This window comes from Rhinatrema bivittatum, chromosome 15, assembly GCF_901001135.1.
Source record: "Rhinatrema bivittatum chromosome 15, aRhiBiv1.1, whole genome shotgun sequence".
Taxonomy (NCBI): Eukaryota; Metazoa; Chordata; class Amphibia; order Gymnophiona; family Rhinatrematidae; genus Rhinatrema; species Rhinatrema bivittatum.
The window spans coordinates 54,358,050-54,377,757 of NC_042629.1; the positions used below are offsets into that span (position 1 = coordinate 54,358,050).

General features: G+C 43.4%; 1 protein-coding gene across 4 annotated transcripts in view; it reads left to right on the forward strand.

The window, feature by feature from the left end:
- IGSF21 (immunoglobin superfamily member 21) overlaps positions 1-19,708 on the forward strand; it is a 716,438-nt gene that overhangs the window by 288,540 nt on the left and 408,190 nt on the right. The gene's annotated exons all lie outside the window — the stretch shown is intronic.

Consider the following 19,708-nt stretch of genomic DNA (forward strand, 5'->3'; position numbering starts at 1 on the left):
AGAGAGAAACCCTGGACTTAACGGGAGCAAAGGTTCATATGCAAGGGATCTGATTCAGAGTCAAAACATCTGCTTGTCCCATATATTTTTACAATCGTCTTTTAAGCCCTACTGGAACTTTTTAGTATTTCATGTGTAGGACTTGGACTGTAGTGTGCCAAGGGGCTTACATGGGCATAAGTCGTCATGTGCAGCCAACACTGGTGGTGGTTCCAAGACCTTTCTGGAGCTCAAAACAGGACAATCCTTGAAAACCAGGCGTAGCCCATTCTCTTCTCCAGTTTTATTTCAGTATTTTAAAGCAGCAAGCCATGTTGGCTTAATAGATCTGCAGCTAATAAGAAAGGGGAAAAAAAAGGCTATAATGTGTTGTAAGTGTGTCTGTATCTATCTATTTATAGAGAGAAAGCATCCCATTGTTGGTTTATCTTTATAAAAGTTAACACAAGATGTTCATGCTGGAATAGATTTTTTCTTTTCAAAAGCTTAAGGCCCACTTAGTCTTCAAGCTGTCAAATTTTACTTTGGCATGTTATTTTTGGTTGCCGCAAATAAATATAATTGTTTTATAACTTTTTTTTTTTCCTTTTTTCTAATTTGTTAGTTCACCTTGGGCCTGATATTCAAAGCGCATTCAGCGCTATTTAGCTGGATAAGGAGGACTTTTGCGGCTAAGTAGCAGCCACTGAATATTCGCCTACGTTCAGTACCCACCGCTTAGCCGTATAAGTCCCTTACATGGCTAGAAGTTATACGCATAAAAAGTAGGACTGTACTGGGCAGAACTAATTAGCCTTATGACTTCTATGGCTAACTACTGATATTCAGAGTTAGCCGCATACGTATACATGAATGGTTAATGTCCCATGGAGCAGGTCTAAATTTAGCCGGGTAGGTCTATCCAGCTAAGTATGTATACTGTACATACATGTGTATTCAGCAGCTTTGCTGTGCCACTGAATGTGTTGCAACTTAGCCAGATAAGTACTACCCGGCTAGGTTCCTTACACAGCCAGCTTTGAATATCTGCTCCCTTATGTTTATATATTGTTTTTTATGTATTTTTGTTTGTATGTGATGTTCCTTACTCAGAAATCTCTGGTTTGAGTAAGAAAAATGATAAAAATGTGTGTGTGTGTATGTAAATGTATGCAAACACCTACGGCACCTAAATGTAATGCACTTGTCTGTACAGCGTGTTAGGTAACACTTTGCATTAACAGTGCATTATAAATACAGGTTCATTTCCTTCCCGGTGCAGCATCCCTGCAGACTTTTCATTAACTCTTCTCATCAGAGATCTAAATTTAGGGGAAGCTTTTTTTTTTTTCCTTCCTTTGTCTTTACTGAAATGGGATTCTTGCTTGCTTCTAGCTCCTGGAATTGGGCTTCGGACAAAGAAATGTAATAATTATCTAGGACATGGAGAAAGTGCTGCTAGTTGCTTCCTTGCCATCCTTTGCCTACTGAGCAGTCATTTCACGACCTGGGCGGGGGGGCAGCTTTCACAGTTGGACATCATTCCAGGTACTGAAGCACGCTGGACATCTGCTTGTCCAGTGGCAGATAAAACCAGGGCTGCTTACCTGTGTAAAAACAAAACAAAAAAAAAAAAAAAGCCCACTCACAACATCAATTGGAAATGCTGTTTCACCAAATGCTGGGCCAGAGATTGCTGATCCTGCAGGTTGCCATGGAGACTCCTTTCGAGCTCTGGCGGCTTCTTTAGGGTTGAAATGATTTTATGAAAGTAAAAGGCCTATGAAAAGATTAGTTGTATTTTTATTTACCTTATCAGCGGTGGCCAGAGACGGAGGCAGAGGCTCTTTTGAGCTCTGCATCACGGGGACCCGGGAGGCTTCCCTTGCATGATGGTGAGAATGAGCTGAAAAAGGGCTTTGTATGCAGGGCCCGCTGGAAGCCCTCCGGTCTGGGGGCAGCGATGGCACGACTTCTCCTCCTCCTCCTCCTTCCCACCCCCGCGGCCCGGAAGAGGAAGCGCTGGGGAGAAGAAGAGGCCATGCAGAAGAGAGAACGGCGCATGCTCCCCTCGGGCCGCTGCAGGAAGCGGCAGCATTGGGCCCCAGGTTCGCATGGAGTCCGATCACAGAAAAGGAGCAGCAGCCGCAGCAGCAGCGTCCCTGTCTCCACGCAGGCACATTCCCCGGGCTGTTGCAGGAAGAGGCATCAGCGGCCCAGATTCAAGCGCAGAAGAAACAGAGCCCCCCTCCCCGTGGGAGACAAAGCAGCATCAGGCCCCCGCGGCCTAAAAAAGAAAACCCCAAAAAACAAGAGTCTGTCCACCATGGGTGCTGAAAGAGGGAGGCTGCTGCTGGACTTGTGATCTACTGGGGATGGGGGGAGGAAGGTGAATGAGTGAGGGCGTGTGTGTGTGTGTGTGCCTGTTCTATGATTGAGCGTGTGTGCCTGAGAGCATGTGTGAGCGTGTTTTATGATTGTGAGGAACGTGTGTGTGTGTGTGCCTGTTCTATGATTGAGCGTGTGTGCCTGAGAGCATGTGTGAGCGTGTTTTATGATTGTGAGGGCGTGTGTGTGTGTGTGTGCCTGTTCTATGATTGAGCATGTGTGCCTGAGAGCATGTGTGAGCGTGTTTTATGATTGTGAGGAACGTGTGTGTGTGTGTGCCTGTTCTATGATTGAGCGTGTGTGCCTGAGAGCATGTGTGAGCGTGTTTTATGATTGTGAGGAACGTGTGTGTGTGCCTGTTCTATGATTGAGCGTGTGTGCCTGAGAGCATGTGTGAGCGTGTTTTATGATTGTGAGGAACGTGTGTGTGTGTGTACTCAATCTCTCTCTCATATAGATATGTAGATATCTATATGAGAGCAAGATTGAGGAACAAGCCCATGTCAATCTCAGGGCATCTGCAAATCAAAAGATCCCAGGTATGAAGAGCCAGGGAGTTTTCTGTCCTTTTTAAGTTTTAAGTATTGGATGGTATTTGGAATATTTTATTGGTCTTTGGAAAACTTAAGAGTTTTACATTATTAGATGTTCTATTTGTCAGCTGTTTTTGAAATATTCTTTTTATTAGTATGGTTTATATTTCCTGATTTTTGTAACGCCTGTTGGAGAAGTGGACCCCTAGTGCTTGAGGGATGATTGACACTGCCTAGTGAGTAAACCCACTAGGCCCAACCTGTCAGCTGGTGGAGAAACCCTTTGGAGGGACCGGCTGGAACTGCGCCTATACCAGCCCCATCATCCACTGGTTGAGCCCTTGTGGGTTCCAGGGTCTGGCAGGACCTAGGTGGGTTCCCAGGGCAATCCAAGAGAAGAGTCCAGGCAGGTGGCAGATAGCAGAAGGACGGAGGCCAGGGCATGGACAGGATCCAGGAAGTCAATCCAATAGCAGACCAGCAAGGAGCTGGACGAGAAACAGAGCCCAGAGGAACAAGGGACACAGAATGAGGTACAAGGATAGGAACAAGCACTGGACCACAAGGGCACCAAGAGACCTGTTGCTGAGATGCTGGCTGAGTTGCAAGAGACTTCCTTATATAGCACTGGAAGATATGACATCAGCAAGCGCCACAGGAAGTCCTGGCAAGGCAGTCCAGAGTTGGTGGAAGTTCTGTCCCAGGTCTTTGGAACAGCATGCTGCAGAGGCTATGGCGGAGTCGCTACAGATCAGATGAGGGCTCTAATAATTTTGTTTGTTTTCTGAGGAGTTGTATTTCTGTTTTTCGATTGTTGCACTGCATAATAGTCTGGCCAGTTGCGGTTAACAGTTCACTTTTTGTATGCACATTGTTATTAATACTTTATGGTTACTTTATTCTGCATTTTTGTGAGGGTCTGTTTGTATTTTGCATGTATGACCGAGTTGATGTATTCTGCTAGTGTATAGGCTCTGTGTAAGAACCTATAGCAGCTTGGCGTGTTGGCGTTAAGGGCCTGGTGCAATAATTGCAGTTTTGCCTTTTCATAAGTAGGGTTGTTAGTGTTTGAGTATTAACTCAAAATTGATATGGGAGATTTACTATACTGAAGTTTATTTGTGTCTTTCTGAGGGCCAAGCCCATACCCAACACACATTACAAAAGTCCCTAATACCAATTCCAAGGGTCTTTTTTTTTTTTTTCAGGGTTCTACAGCACTGCATGTAAATATAATATACATGTTGTAAGTAATGTTTGCCTCAGACTGTAGTTAAATGTTACTGTTCATGTAAAATCTATTATAAATGCATAAATTGTAATTGTGTGTGTGGAGAGGCTGTAAGTTTCACCTAGGGTACTTAATACCCTTGCATTGGCCCTGCTTGTATATGACTATGAAATTAAAAAAGTCATACCAGCTTGCTCTGGAGCCACACTGGCACAGATTCCTCCTGTGTCCAAAGATAGATGACTGCAGCACAAGGCAGAAATTATGCAGTGTTAAGAAACAGATGGGTAATCAGAGGTAGGGGAAGATTTAGAAGACAGTCATAAGCTCCCTTCAGATTCTATCTACAGTGTATTCAAGTTAGGTACTTCTAGGGACTGGAACCACAGTAGCCAAATAAATCCATGTATTCTTTTGTGTATCTGGGGAATCTCGCAATACGTTTTATTCACTATATAGTGACCAATTCAGTTGGATTGTACTGTGTTTTTTTGTCTCCACCTCTTCCACTGGGAGTCCATTTCATGCATCTACTACCCTCTCTGTAAAGAAATATTTCCTAAGATTACTCTTGAGTCTACTCCCTTTCATCCTCATCCTATGGCTTGTGCTTCTACCCATGGTTCTCTGTCTCCCCTTGCCACTATCATATGATGCAAACTCCCACAGACGTCTAGGTTTTTTTTAGCTAATGCAAAATTTACTATGAGTTGGAACCAGATAATTTTGCTTCCAAGAGAGCCAAGGGCATCTTCGTTATTTCCTTACTCACAGGATCTGCATTGGCTTGGGCCTCTCCATTATGGGAGAGAGAGGACCTCTGCATGACTTCTCTCCACCTCTTCCTGACGGCCTTCCAGAGAGTCTTCGGTGAGCATGCTTGAGCCTCCTCTGCTGCCATAGAACTTCTTCTTTTCTGGCAGAGTGGTATGACCGTTGTGCAATATGCGGTACAATTCCATATGCTAGCAGCAGAATTGGACTGTAATGAGAAGGCATAGATGGCAGACTTCCACTATCGACTATCAGAACCCTTCAAAGATGAGCTTGACCGCCCGTGATACCCCAGCTTGCCTTGATGACCTGATCTCGCTGTGTTTGCAAATCAACATCTGGTTCCAAGAATGATCACAGGAATGAGAATCCACAAGACACCCAGTGAAACTGGCCTTTCAGTTCATGCAGCCACTCCAGCCTCCTGCTTGTTCCTTGCCACAAGGAGAACCTGTGCAGATAGGGAGGGCTAAAATACCTGAAGAGGAGAAGCATTACTGCAGATTAAACAATGTATGCCTCTATTGCACTGCATCCTGCCCAGAGAAATCGGGGAAACTGCATCCTGCCCAGAGAAATCAGGGAAACTCCAACTTAAGTGTGAAAGGGGAGTCTATCCTAGTCTCTACTTCTACATCTCTCTTGAAGAAAATTGAATTGCATGTCCGAATCTACACCGGAACTGTGAAATTCTTCATGGAAGCTTTCCTAGGTTTGGGCGCTGCTGGTAACTACATAGAGGAAGCCCTGGTCAAATAAATTCCAGATCCCCTTGGAACCATTAGACACGCCCCCTTCCATGTCATCCATTTATGGGGAGGTACTTCCAGGAGTCATTCTGTATGTTACCCAGCCAAATATCCCTGCAGATTGGCCTCCTACATCGGGACGTTATCTCTTCTTAGTGCTCTAAAGTCCATCAATCCCATTGTCCTGGGCTTGCCATGGCCTAAAATTACACTGCCCTCTGGACTGGTGCACCAGGGATATCTTGGCCTGGCGTGCTCTATATGGGCCTGGGGGGGGACGGGGACTTTAATGCCCCTTACCACCAGACACTTCTGACATAGTTTCCTGTATTGTGCTGCATGCTAGGGCCTGATTGAAACCACTTGCACTTCCTGAAGCCATTTTATAGGCCATATAGCCAACACTTCATGTGTGATCCACACTAACCTCTTGACTCGAAGACAGAAATGGTGAAATGTTTTCCCTAGGAATTGGTGCCACAGGTGAAAAATGGCAATTGGGATTCATGATATTTCATCCTCTAGCTGGTGAATATCTGACCCTCCAACTCCTCCAGCAACGAGGGAATCCCCTGTAAAAGTGAATGCTAAGGCTTTGACAAGCATCTGCGGGATGGTTCTTTTGGAAGAAGGGGCTGGCAAAACACGACATACCTGTCCTTTCCGCTTACCCTTAGAAGAAAAAAAAAAGATTGAAAAAAAAAAAAGGCAGTGAATGTGGAGCCAGGAGACCACGGCAAATTTGAGAACTCCTGATTTCAGCTCAAAGGGGAGCACCCCTTTGGGGAATGGTTTAGGGGTGCCAGTGGTGCACACCATAAGTTGCCACATTTTGAAGGGAACCCAGGTGCCGGAAGATGTCAGGTGCATTGACGGTCCCTAGCGGCTACAGATGGTCCGGAAGAGCAGGCAATGGGAAACAGATGGCAGAAATCCTCAGCTCACAACTCTCTTCCACAGGGTGCTGCGTTCTGAAGGGGACCCTGGTGCCGGAAGATGACATCAGAGGGCCGGCACTTCGAGGGGCCCTAGCAGCTGCAGATGGTCTGGGAGAGCAGGAAACAGATGGCAGAAATCCTAAGTCAGCTCCTTCTATTATAGGTTTTTGCAGTGAGGGGGCTGAGCTATGAAGGAAAGAGGACTATGCATTCTGTGTTTAGTATGCCCATGTAATTTTTCTTCAGTCTACAAGTATTTATTGCTCAGACGCTTTGTACATAGAAGCCACTTTACGGATAAGTGTGCAGGCTAATGTTGCTCACGTGTTAGGTTATTTTTTTAGCATGTGCACTAAACCATTTAGTTCATCATATATTAAGTGATGTTTTAATATGCACAATAAAAAGGAAGGATTTGTCTCAGGGCTGTATGCCCAGAAGGGAAGGGATAGGATGGCTGTTATAAGGGGTGATTCAATCATTAGAAAAGTAGATATTTGGGTGGCTGTTGGGCATGAGGATAGCTTGGTAGCTTGTCTGCCTGGTGTGAGGGTAGTGGACCTCACATGCCACCTGGAAAAGATACTAGAGAGTGCGGATTAGGAGCCAGCTGTTGTGGTACATGTGGTTATCAATGGCATAGGACATTGTAGGAGGGAGTTTCTAGAGACTAAATTTAAGCTCTTAAGTAGAAAACTGAAATCCAGAACCTTCAGAAACGCTTCCCATTCCATGCGTAGGATCCCCAGAGGCCGAATGATCTCCAGTCTCCATGTATGGATGAGCCGGTGCAGGGAAGAGGTTTATAGGTTAGAAACTAGGGGAGCATTCTGGAAAAAGTGGAACCTATTCTAGAGGGGGATGGGCTTTACTTTAACCAGAGTGGAGCTAGGCTGCAAAGTGAGAGAGGGCAGCTTTAAAACTAGATGATGGGGATAGTTGAGTCACTCGGATGTGCATGGTTTAGAATGATCGATCATTGAAAGATACTAACAAAGCAAGGATGTGAGGGCATGCCGATAATGAGTTTGCGATAAATGCTAAAAGAACTCGGGTGCCTTTAAGAAAAGAGTAGACAGAGCAGAAAGATTCCAAATTACTCCTGTCAACTGATAAGCAGATTGTTAATACAAATAAAATACATGCTTTGAAATATTTGTATACAAATTCTAGAAGTCTAAAATATAAGATGGGAAAGTTAGAATGCATAGCACTGAATGAAGAAGTAGATATAATTTTCATCTCAGAGACTTGGTGAAAGGAAGCTTCAATGGGATACTGTGATACCAGGGTACAAATTGTATTGCAGGGACTGGATGGATCAAATTGGTGGAGGGATGGTGCTATATGTTAGAGGGCATAGAGTCAAATAGAATAAAAGTTCTACAGGAAGCAAAGTGCATTGTAGAATCTTTATGGATAGAAAACAGTGGAGGTGTACTACCGTCCACCTGGCCAGAGAGGACAGACAGGTGATGAAATGCTAACAGAAATTGGAGAAGCTAACAAAAATAGCAACACAGTAATGGGTGATTTTAATTACTCCAGTATTGACTGATTATGAAAAAAATGGTTAGATAAAAGCTGAAAGGAGCAGCTGCAAAGGTCTTAAAGTTTACATCAGGCATGTATGTTGATTAAAAATACCATCTTGGAAGCCCCAACCAGATGTTGCATGCATTAAAGATGGAAGAAAAGGCCAAATGACTGCCAACATGGTTAAAAGGTGAGATGAGAGAGGCTATTCTAGAAAAAAGAACATCTTTCAAGAAATGGAAAAGGGATCCAAATGAAGAAAACAGGAAACAGCATAAGCACCGGCAGGTTAGATGCAAAACATTGATGAGGAAGGCAAAGGCAAAGTTTGAAAAGAAGCTTGCCGTGGAAAACTCCATGAAACAAACAACCAGCAGATTCGAAACAAATTGTAGAAAGTGTTTTTTCACTCAGCGCACTATCAAGCTGTGGAATCTCTTGCCAGAGGATGTGATTAAGGCTAATAGCATAGCGAGGCTTGGACAAGTTCCTGGAGGAAAAGTCCATAACACATGATTAACCAGGTAGACTAAAGAAACCTATTGCTATCCCTGGGAGTGAGTAACAGGAATTAGATCTACTTTATGGAATCTCCTAGGTTCTTGTGTCCTGGATTGGCCACTGCTGAAGACAGGTTGCTGGGCTCGATGGACCATGACCTGACCCAGCGTGGCAATTCTTACGTTCTTATGAAAACTGTGAAGGGAAAAGTAACTGCAAAGAGTTGTACCTCTTTTTCTACAGATAATTTTTCCCTGAAAAACAATGTGCATAATTTTGAAAATGCAAAATTGCTCTTGCCTTCACCAAACTAACCCCCCATGTCTGATCTCATCCACTTTTCCACAGGTAAACGTAGATGTATTGTTGACCTCCTCATGTACTTTTACCTGCATACAGGCTGGATATTTGTCAGACAGCCTTAACTAGGTAAAAAAAATAATTTACATTCGTAAATGGATTTTTTAAATTGCCTTAAACTTTTAAACACAAACAGTACATGCCAAAAAATATGTAATGCAAGGTTTAATGCATAGACCCCAATATTTCACAAAGGAATTATCAGGCTTATGCATATTTTAATGAGGACCATAATGTGTTCTGTGGGTCAGATCCAAAAGCTTATATGTAGGCTATGTAAAAAACAAAACAATCCTAATTTTCAGGTAAACATAGGAGCCTAATTTTTCAAGATTCTAAAATGAAAGATACTACTTTTAGGACTGCTATTTATTTTCATAGATTTAGAATCCTAGATTCGGAGTCTAGTTCTGAAAATCAATGCTAAGCACAACTTTTTATAACTACGCACATTTTAGGTTCCTAGACAAATTAGGAGCCTAAATTTAGAAACGTTTCAACTGGGTCAGCTTAGTTGCCTGACTCAAATTAGGAGCCTAAACTTTTTGAGCATTGACCTCATATATTTTTTAATTTCCCAAGGATGGATTTATCAAATACAGTATAATGGTTAAAATATTTGACCGATCATTCTGAATAGTTGTTAGTCGCCATACTCTGTTCAGCCTCAGGTTCGGTGAACAGATCCTAAACCAAGAAGTTAGAAACGATATCTGAAAAGCCTGTGGGGGAAATTGAGTTGGGTGAAAATAGAAATGGAAGGATGACACTGGGCCACGCCAGTGAACGGTTCAAAAGTGAGGTTTAATTATGGCAGTTCTCAAGTCCAAAACCGGTAGGAAGGGGTCACATTGCAGACACTGTTACCAATGGATGCAAAATTAATTTCAGGCTCATTCACCGCTGGAATCCCTTACAACTTTATTTCAGTTAAAGCTGTCCTTTTTCCTTAATGAAGTCTACCTTCAACCCAACTGATTTAGGTCCTTCCTCTCACAGCCTCATACGTAGAGACCTTTTTGTTTTCAGGTTTTTATTTTTCCTGGGAATTTGTCAGTCTTTGTCACTAGAAGAACAAATACATCCAGGTGAATTTACAAAGCTCGATGCGCGTCTACGTTGGGCCGGTGCACGCCACCCAGACACGTACGCATCTCCCCTGCTGCGTGCACAAAATTTATTCCCCCCCCCCCCCCCAAAAAAAGGGGAAAGGCATGGGGGTGGTCAGACGGGACACGGGCATTCCTGGATTTCACATTGAAAGTAGCACGAAAATACGCGCACGCCGTGGTCCCCTGCCGTATAGGTTTGCTTTTGCAATGGATGGCGTGTAAGTCATAAAACAAAAAAACTAAACAGATCGGTAAGGTTTTAAGGGTTGGGGCTAACGGGGGGGGAAGGAAGGCTATTAAACTAGAGGGGTTTAAATGTCTTATCCCTGAACTGGGAAACCAGCAATGATGGCACGCACGTCTATTAAAATCCCCCCACTCACACAGTAGAAGCATGCATAGGCGCACAGCCACTTAAAATTAAGCGCACCTGTGCACGCGGTCGGCCTGTTCCATAACGTGCACACACACACGTATGCGCGTATGTCACAGCCGCGTTTCTGGGCACGAGCCGGCGAATGTGTGTACATGTACGCCCGCGTGCCAGTTTAAAATTTACCATTGTTATGTTTACCCTGAAGAATGGAGGTCTTTCTCCCCCCCTCGCTGATTTCTCCCGTTTTTCTTTGCTGTAATAAACACTGATAAATTACCAGGCAAAATAAAAAGGAAAACGAAGGTCCCTGCTTATGCTGAACCTCTAGAGCAGCGTTTCCCAGCTGGTGTGCCACAGTTGCAGTCTCGTTTCCTGTTTCCCTCCTGGCCTGCAGAATGTCCTGCTAGTACTGGGCGTCGAAGAGCAGCGCTTATTGGCAGCTGCTTCTGCTTTCCCCCCTCGCTGGCTCTCCGGTGCAACAGAAAGTGCACGGGGCTCTGTGGGCTTGTGAGACCTGCTGGCCCCATACGGTTCAGATTGCAGAGGGAGGCTGGCAAAGGAGGAAGAAGCAGCACTTGGTAAACCTGTTCCTAGAATTTTGTTAAGGAGTTGGGGTGTGGAGTGGGAAAAGTGAAAGACGAATGTGCCATACTGGGGGGGGGGGGGGGGGGGGGGGGGGGAAAGGTGGTAGGAGAGGGAAGGTGAAAATGAGGCCAGGGAGTGAAGGTGATGCCAGGATGTGGGGAAAACGGAAAATTGATGTCAGTGGGGGAGAGGAGTGAAGAGGGACGTTGATGCCAGGAAGTGAGGGAGAGGGCAAGTCATGCCAGGGTTGAAGGGAAGGGGAGCAGAAAGTGATTGGCATATGGGGAGTAGAGGGAGATGGAAGAGAGAGTGATGTCAGGGAACGGAGAGAGAGGGAAATTGATGATGCCAGGGGTTGAGGGAGAGGGGTGGAGGGACAGGGAAGGTGATAACACTGGAGGAGGGAAAGAGAAGATAATGCCCAAGGGGTGAGGGAGACGGTGGAAGGGAAGGTAGAGATGATGTCAGGGGTGAGGAGGTGGAGAGAGAAGGTGATGCCAGGCAGTGCATGAGTGGAGGAGGGAGAGAGAAGTTGATGATGCAAGGGTGGGGGAAGAGGTGGTAGGAGAGGGAAGGTGATGATGATGATGCCAGGGGTGAGGAGGTGGTGATGCCAGGGAGTGAGGGAGAAGGAAGGTGGTGATACGAGGGTAGGGGAAGAGATGGTGGGACAGGGAAGATGATGATGCCAGGGGAGGGGGCTAGGGAAGATGCCAGGAGATGGGCATGATTATGATGCTGGGGAAGAGGGATGGGAGAAGGTGATGATGCCAAGGGGAGGGGAGAGGGAAGATAAGAGTGATAGGAAAGAGGGTGGTGTGCCACAATGAAGTGACCCCTGTGCCAGGTGTGCCACGAATCAAAAAAGATTGGGAACTACTGCTGTAGAGTAAGAAGAAAAGTGCACATCCCCCCTCCCCAGTCTAGAATTCAGTACGAGTTAGGGACCTTTGTTTTCTTTTTTCGTTTATTTTGCCTGGAAATTTATCAGTGTTTATTACAACAAGACAAAACTGGGCTGATATTCCACACCTATTCACACTGCATTTAAAAAGGCTGATGAGCACCAGCTTCCATAAGCGGAGTTCTCCTTGAAAGGTTTTCAGATCCCAGACATCATATTTGATATTAAAAAGCTTTCCTGAACCCAAATGCTATATCTGATACTCAAAAGTTGCTCCTCCTCAGTTTATTCCTACCTGCTTTAAATCTTTTCAGTCATGGCGTTGCTGTCAAAGCCTCTTGTTGTTGTTGTTTTTTTGTTGTTGTTGTTGTATGTCCTCTGTTTGTCTTGACTAAATTGTAAGCTGCAAGGAATAGGGACTGTCTTACGAATCTCTGTACAACGCTCTACACAGCTGCTGTGCACTATATAAAGCATAATAAAAATAGTTACTAGAACGTATGGTACAGCTTTCAATATCTTACCAATTCCAAAATATGTTCTGCCACACAAAACAGCATTGTTGATTACTCTGAAAAACAGCATATCTCTTCATGTCTATTCATTTTCAGAAACTCAACTTGTACTGTGCATAGTCAATAATAATTAGGCTTAGGCTAGCAATAATTGCAAACTGCAGCACAAGAAAAGATAAGGAGAGCTATTTCATAGACCAAAATTTTAAAGGTATGAATTTGTCATTATGTACCATGGTGACAAATCATCACATTGTCATGTAAACATTCAGTAACTAAGGAGCTACTGATATTCCTTTCATGCCAATGAAAGACCTTTGTACTCAATGACCAGATGTGAAATTTCATGAGAACTGGCCCAGTGGTTCTTGAGATACTATTTATTTATTACCCACCTCCCAGTTTAAAAAAAAAAAAGAAATAAAAATACCCAATGTGGTATACATAACAAGCAGAATTCATAAAAACAAACAATAACATAAAAAGCAGTGCAAACGTCATATCACTTGCCATTGTCCCATCCTACTGTCTCACTTGAATTCTCTCCCTCCCATGCATTTCTTATGGAAAAATTATCAACTTTACCCCCATTCTGTACTCCTCCCCCTCAAACATTTTTTGACAGTTACATTAGCTAGATTCCCCATAATGGCCTACCGTCATACAAAATGTGGTTTATCTGGGTCTAGCTGTTCAGGGGGACATGTACACAGACATGCTTAACCTCTAAGTCTCTGTTCCTTTAGAACTGACGTTATAAACAGATTTGCAACAGAAGAAAACGGCATCAAAAATAAGAGCAGCTTCACTTCAGGTAAAGCAGTGAGCTGTTGCAGAAAACTGTGATCATGTGACAATCTGTTAACCAAGTTCTCTACCTGCAGACATTCTAGAACCTTACCTGGGGAGATTTCCAGGCCTGCCTCCTTATTATTGCTATTTGTATAGTGTTACCAGGCGCATGCAGTGATTTATAAAGGTACATAATAGAAAGCCACTGCTAATTGGAGCTTACAATCTGATCAAGAAACACAGGCAAACAAATTAGAAACTGAGTTAGAAAAGCAATGCCATGATTTATTTATTTATTTAAAATTGCTTATATTCCGCCACTTGATTATATATATATATATATATATATATATATATATATATATATATATATATATATATATATAAAAAAAAGCATTCAGCGTGGATAACAATACAATCACAAATTAACACAATGTAAAAGTTAAAACGCAAAAATAATTCAAAGTTTAAATAGACATAACATACGTTCTTACATGAACAGCCAAACTAGCGTACTTAAGGACAAGTGCAAAACTGAGTCAAACAGTCTTCAGGGCCTTTCTCAACATCTTTAGATCCTGTTGCTGCTGAAGCTCAACCAGAAGTTAGTTCCATTCAGTGGCAGCAACTGAGGAGAAATCTCCAGCTCTGGTTTGCACCCATCTATACATTTTTTTTTTCTTTTTTTATCAGAGGGATGCCTAATAAGCAAGAATTCTCTGACCTCAACGATCACCCTTGGAATATATAAATCGATGGAATCTCTTAAAACAAGAGCGCATTCCCCAAAAGCTTGAAAACAATCGTCACCAACCTGAATTTTACTCTCCATTTAACAGGAAGCCAATGTAATTTCCCCAAAACTGGGCTAATGTGCCCTTTTAGGTAACCCAGTTAGAACTCTAGTAAGTTGCATTCTGTGCCAACTGCAGTGCATGCATCAATCTATCCGGGAGCCCAGTATATAATGTCCAACGATAGTTCAGATGACTTGGGACCAAAGCTTGTATCACAGAGCAAAAATAAGCAGGAGGTAACAAGCTTCTTAGCAGATGTAGTAGAAAGCAACCTTTTGTAATATGAGAAATTTGTTGCCTCGTTGATAACTGCAAGTCTAAAGAGACTCCCAGATGTTTTACCTCAGATTGAATAGGAAATGCTAAATCTTTGGATAGCCAAACATCTCCCTGCGTCTTAGTCCCAAAATCTTTCCCTACCTAGAGAATGATAGAAAAGAACTAAATTAGGTAGGTTACAGGTGGGTTTAATAGCGAAAGAGTTAACTTTAATTGGGGGAGAGGGAGATAGGGCTTAAAGTAAGGGGAAAGAAATGAGGGTAAGGAGGAGGTAATGGAGGACCAATGGAGAACTCAAGAGTAATCTTATGAACCTTATCTTGAAAAAATCAGCCATAACTTGGGCAATGAGTGAAGTGGTGGAGGGAGATGGTGGCTGTTTTGAGTTTACGGAAGAGAAGAGGAGATACAATAGCAGAGAGGATGCATGGGCCAATAGCGTGTGTTTCTAAAGGTGCTGTAGGTCAAAAGTGGATGAACTGTGGCCCACAAGCCAAAAGCAGCTCATAGAGTTCATTTATCTGGCTTCTGCTGTCCTCCTAAATTTTAATGTAGTCCCACCCATGCTACAGCTCTGAGCTTGTCCATACTGACATCATCAGCAAAGGCCCAATGTTATGCTGGCCTTTATTGATGACATTTCAGTGGGGTAGGGACAGCCTGGGAGGCAGAGCATTTTTCCTTCTTCCCTTCAACACTGATTGGCAGCAGGAGGGAGAAGAGCAGCTGTAGTAGAAGAGCTGACTTGTGGCAGGTCAGCACAGGAGAAACCAGAGAGCCATGGAAGAGAGAGAGAAAGAGACCCGTGGAGGTGCCGCAAAGGCTGAAGGGGCCCCCATCCCCTACTGGTGGAAGAGAGAAGACCCCCTTTGAGGGGTCTTGAATGGCTGTCCCCCTGCGAGCCTATGTAGCAGCTCTCTACAGAGAACTCGGGAGGCAGTCCCTTTCAGTTTCTGAGAGTTAGGAGGTAGTGAGGAGTTTTGCTTAAATTGTTTTTCAGGTCCAGTCAGAGGATCCTGGCAAACCCTGCCTTGGGGGGGAGACTAACCAGGGTCAGGAGGGGTTTATTTTATTTATTTATTTAAACATTTTTATATACCGGCATTCGTCGTGGACATCATGTCTGTTCACAGTAAACGGTTAAGATTGGAAATTACATTTTAACAGGGATGTCAAAAACTGGGAGAAGGGGTAACGATAGGCAGCTAGGAAAAGATAGGGTAAACAACGAACAAGGTACCTCGCAGAGAGGAGATGGAGTAAAAAACATAGTTCCTCAATATGAGGAAATAGGGAGTAGACGTATTGTGGTCTACAATGGTACGGATTGGTGATTTATTAATCTGGGTAGGCTTGGTTGAACAACCATGTTTTCAATTTCTTTTTGAAGTTGTTCCTTATCCAGTTCTCCCTGGCTGATTAGGATTTTCCCTCTGGGTTTATTTTTGGGCCCAGAGCACAGGGGGGTATCCAGCATCTGGGGCTGTGCAGGTTAGGGAACACCTGCCCTTCATACCCTCCATGAGGACGGAGGCATCAGTGACCTGCAGCAAGAGGAAACTCCGGTGTTAAGTTCAATTGAGGGAAAAAGACTTTGATTTCAAGATCCAGGAGGAAATTCTGGCTGCCCTTTTTGGGACTGGTTTGAGGTGGACACGTGAACCCTTGAGGCCAGTGCCAGGAGAAGGCCCAGTCTGCGAACAGATAGGCAGCCAGATAGTGGCTGAATATTTATTGGTCCCAATGATTTTATAGAACCTCTGATCTGGAAGGGCATATCAAGTGTGTTCCACAGGGGTCAGTCCTGGACTAGGTAATACTCATATGTTTAAAAAGGATTTGATGGTAGAATACAGATTTCATTTGAAAATTTTCTGAAAAGATCAAGATGTAGGCATTGCAAACGCCTAAAATATAACATTAAAAGTAAAAATTATTTTGATATTCTAGAAAAATGATCAGAATTAAAAGGGATTGTGGAGTGTACAATGATGTTGTAGTTTTATGTTCAATGTTACTCTTTTGTCTGCATTAATCACTTTTTTTTTACCTACTGTGTCCCATATCTCACATAAGAGTAGGTTTATCCTTTGAGTCTACCTTTTGGGGGTATACCTATCTGAAGTGGGATATACACACTGCAACAGCAAACTCTCTACACCAGGGGGTGTCAACTCCACAATCTGGCCTGGTTATCAGGATATCCACAATAAATAAGCATGAGATAAGATTTTCAGACAGTGGCTGCAATGCATGCAAATCTTTTTCATGCATATCCATTGTGGATATCCTGAAAACCTGACATTTGTGGCTCTAGGGAACTAGCGTTGGCCACCCCTGCTCTGAGCTATGGAAGGGGACTCTGTTTAAACCAGCCCAAGAGGGAATTAGATTGAAAATTCCTCAAGCAGGCAAATCGATTCCAGCTGCGGTCGTTCCAGTGCACTACTTATCAATCAAAAGAAAAAGTGATGGAAAAAGTACAACTCAATGTCAAAATATGCTGATCAAAGAAAACTGTATGACTGAGGCATTAACTATTCCTGATGGCATGCACAGGAGTGTGTGTGTGTGTGTGTGAGTGAGATACATGGGTAGCACACTGCATATACACCACCCTTGTGTGTGTGTCTCTCAGGCTCCAGTATATGGTATCAGGAATGGGTAATGTTTCAGGCATGTAATTTTCTTTATGTATCCCTTTACCATAGCTCCATGTACATAAAATAAAACTGTGTTGTCTGGGTACATTTTCTCATTGCTTATATTCCTCTGTAGTATGATGGGTACTTCAAATGGTACCAGAATTCCTTTTATTTGAAAACTGTTTATTGTATCAGTGCCAAAAAGTAATGAAGCCATTTGGATAATAACTAATGAGTCTGATATTCAAAAGTCATTTGGATGGGTAACTGAAAAATCCATCTAAATGGCATAGGCACAACACTAAATGGCTTATCGGCTAGGATTTAGCTGGATAAGTTGGGTGTGTTCCTGGGGGGGGTGGGAGGTAGGCGTTTTGGGGAGGAGCAGAGTTAGCTGGTAAACCTATCTGGCTATTGCTGGCTGTGCTGCAGTGCTGGTCTAAAGTTAGCCAGATATGTATATCCGGGTAACTTTATCATAGCTGGGTATATCCAGCAGCACTGCTGGATGGGGGGGTATCTGGCTAACTTTACTAGCTGCTCCGCAGTTGAATATCAGCCCCAGTAAGAACACAACTGCATAAAATCATCCATCGAAGAAAAAAATTCCTTACAGCATTAAAAATTGTAAAACCTATCCCCTCTACCCCCCCACCCCCCAAAATGTACATGAACAATTAGACATATCTGCATCAAATGTTTAGAGTTAACCACATCACTGCTAATCTTTGTAGTCACTGCAAGAAAGGGTTTCCAAATTCTGAGAAATTTTCTACAAGCCAGTTTGGCATTTATGAATGACATCTTGTCCATTTTAACTAAATAGTGTATTTGTGTTCCCCAAAGAATTACATTAGAAGAAGAGGTTTCCATTCATTGTATTAAAATGCATCTCCTAGCAATCAGCATTGACTTGAGCAAGAAAAGCTCAGAAGTTCTGAGAGAAGGTATATTGTCATCATCTGTATCCAATAGACGTAATTCTATTCATTTTGGCATTACTACCTTTCAAACGATTCCTAGATGACTCCAAACTGCATCCTAGAACTGTTCTATTATGGAGCACTTCCAAATACAATGAATGCATTATGATCCATCTTCATTGCCACACTTAAGGCGGTTGCTTGCCTGTGCAAAATTTGCTTTATATGCCCAATTAGGATAAACAAAAAGTGTGTGCAAAGATTTAAATTGGAATTCACTCAAATTTGAACTTTCTACTAGCTTAAAAGATCTTAACAGGCTATCCTAAAAATCCTCCGAGATTTCCTTCCCCCTGTGTCCTTGCCATTTATTCACAGTTTGTACAAAAGAGCTCAGAAACCCCTCCCTTTACCAAAGCCTTGTAACTGCCGGATATTAATTCTATTTTTTGTCCTAATATTCAACATGACAGATGCAAAGTATCCTGCCTTGCAGCAGTTACAATTCTCCCGCAGGAGGAACTCAATATAATGACATAACTACAAAAAATGCATAAAAATCTTTATTGGAAAGGTCAAATCTATCTTTTATGCACTGATCTGATTGCACTGCTTCTCTATTATCTATCAAAGCTTGACATATAGTATTCAAACTTTTTCTTTCCCAACAATGAAAAATGAGTTATTCTTGCCATAGGGTAAAAGTAGCTTTACCCACAAATGGAAGGTATTGGGGAGACAGGAGACGGAAGATCAAGGTTTTTCCTAACCACTACCCGTGCCCATCTAGTCAAACTGATTACATGTTCTCTTTTTCCCTAGGGCCATAAAAATATTAATTCCCTGGGGCTGTCTTCTCAGGTTTTTTTTCCTTCTCTTCCTGCAGATCCTGCAGGGGTGAAGGTATTCCTTCGCGGCCCAGATGATGATATGCTTCGCCTTACGTGTGATCAATTTTCTGTAGATATCTGTACTGTTGGGACAAGCAGGCTGGACGCAGACTAGGTGTTCAAATAAAATTGACTGATTATTTCCTCCAGAAATGAAACTGCACAAAGGGGATATAACCCAGGCACCTTTCCAGGTTACCATTAAGCCCTGGGACAATGCAGTTAGATAATTAGGGGGAGGATCCATTCATTTTCAGTCCCTTCCATTGGGGGAACTGTAATGGCTCTACCCTGCAGTGGGTTTTATAGTAGAGCTCTGCAAATGGCTCTGGGGGTAGTCTTAGTTGGCAGTTTGAGAGGAAGGTTGGCGGTTTTTCCTGAGTTACATTTTTGGCCTACCCGGAGCTTTGGAAGGCCCTCCCAGATCCTCCAGTTCTGGTCAGGGACTCCGCTGCTGTTCTCTCCACCCGAGGTACAGAATGGTTGTCCAGGGACTATTTTGGACATTTTTCGTGGCAGGAGCCCTGCCGAACACCTGGGCTTTTCTAGGCCTCTCAGGGAAGATACCCAGGGATAGGGGAGACCTGCCCCTGAAGTGGTGTGACCTGTTGCAAGGGAGGTCCAGTGTTTTGTTTTTGGGGACACAAAGAAGTTAATTTCAAGACCTGGGAGGAAGGGGTTTTTTTCTGCCCCTCTTCCTACCCATCAGTGGACCTGCGAGACCTGCAGCTCCACACAGGATTCCTTCCATCAGGGATTCCATTCAAGATCAAGGACATCTGAATAAGAACCCATTTATAAAAGATCACCCAATTGGAGTCTTCACAACCCCTGGGGGGAGAGAGGAATTTATTCTCTGTGCAACGAGAGATGTGTTTGGTTTTTTTTTGTTTTTTTTTTG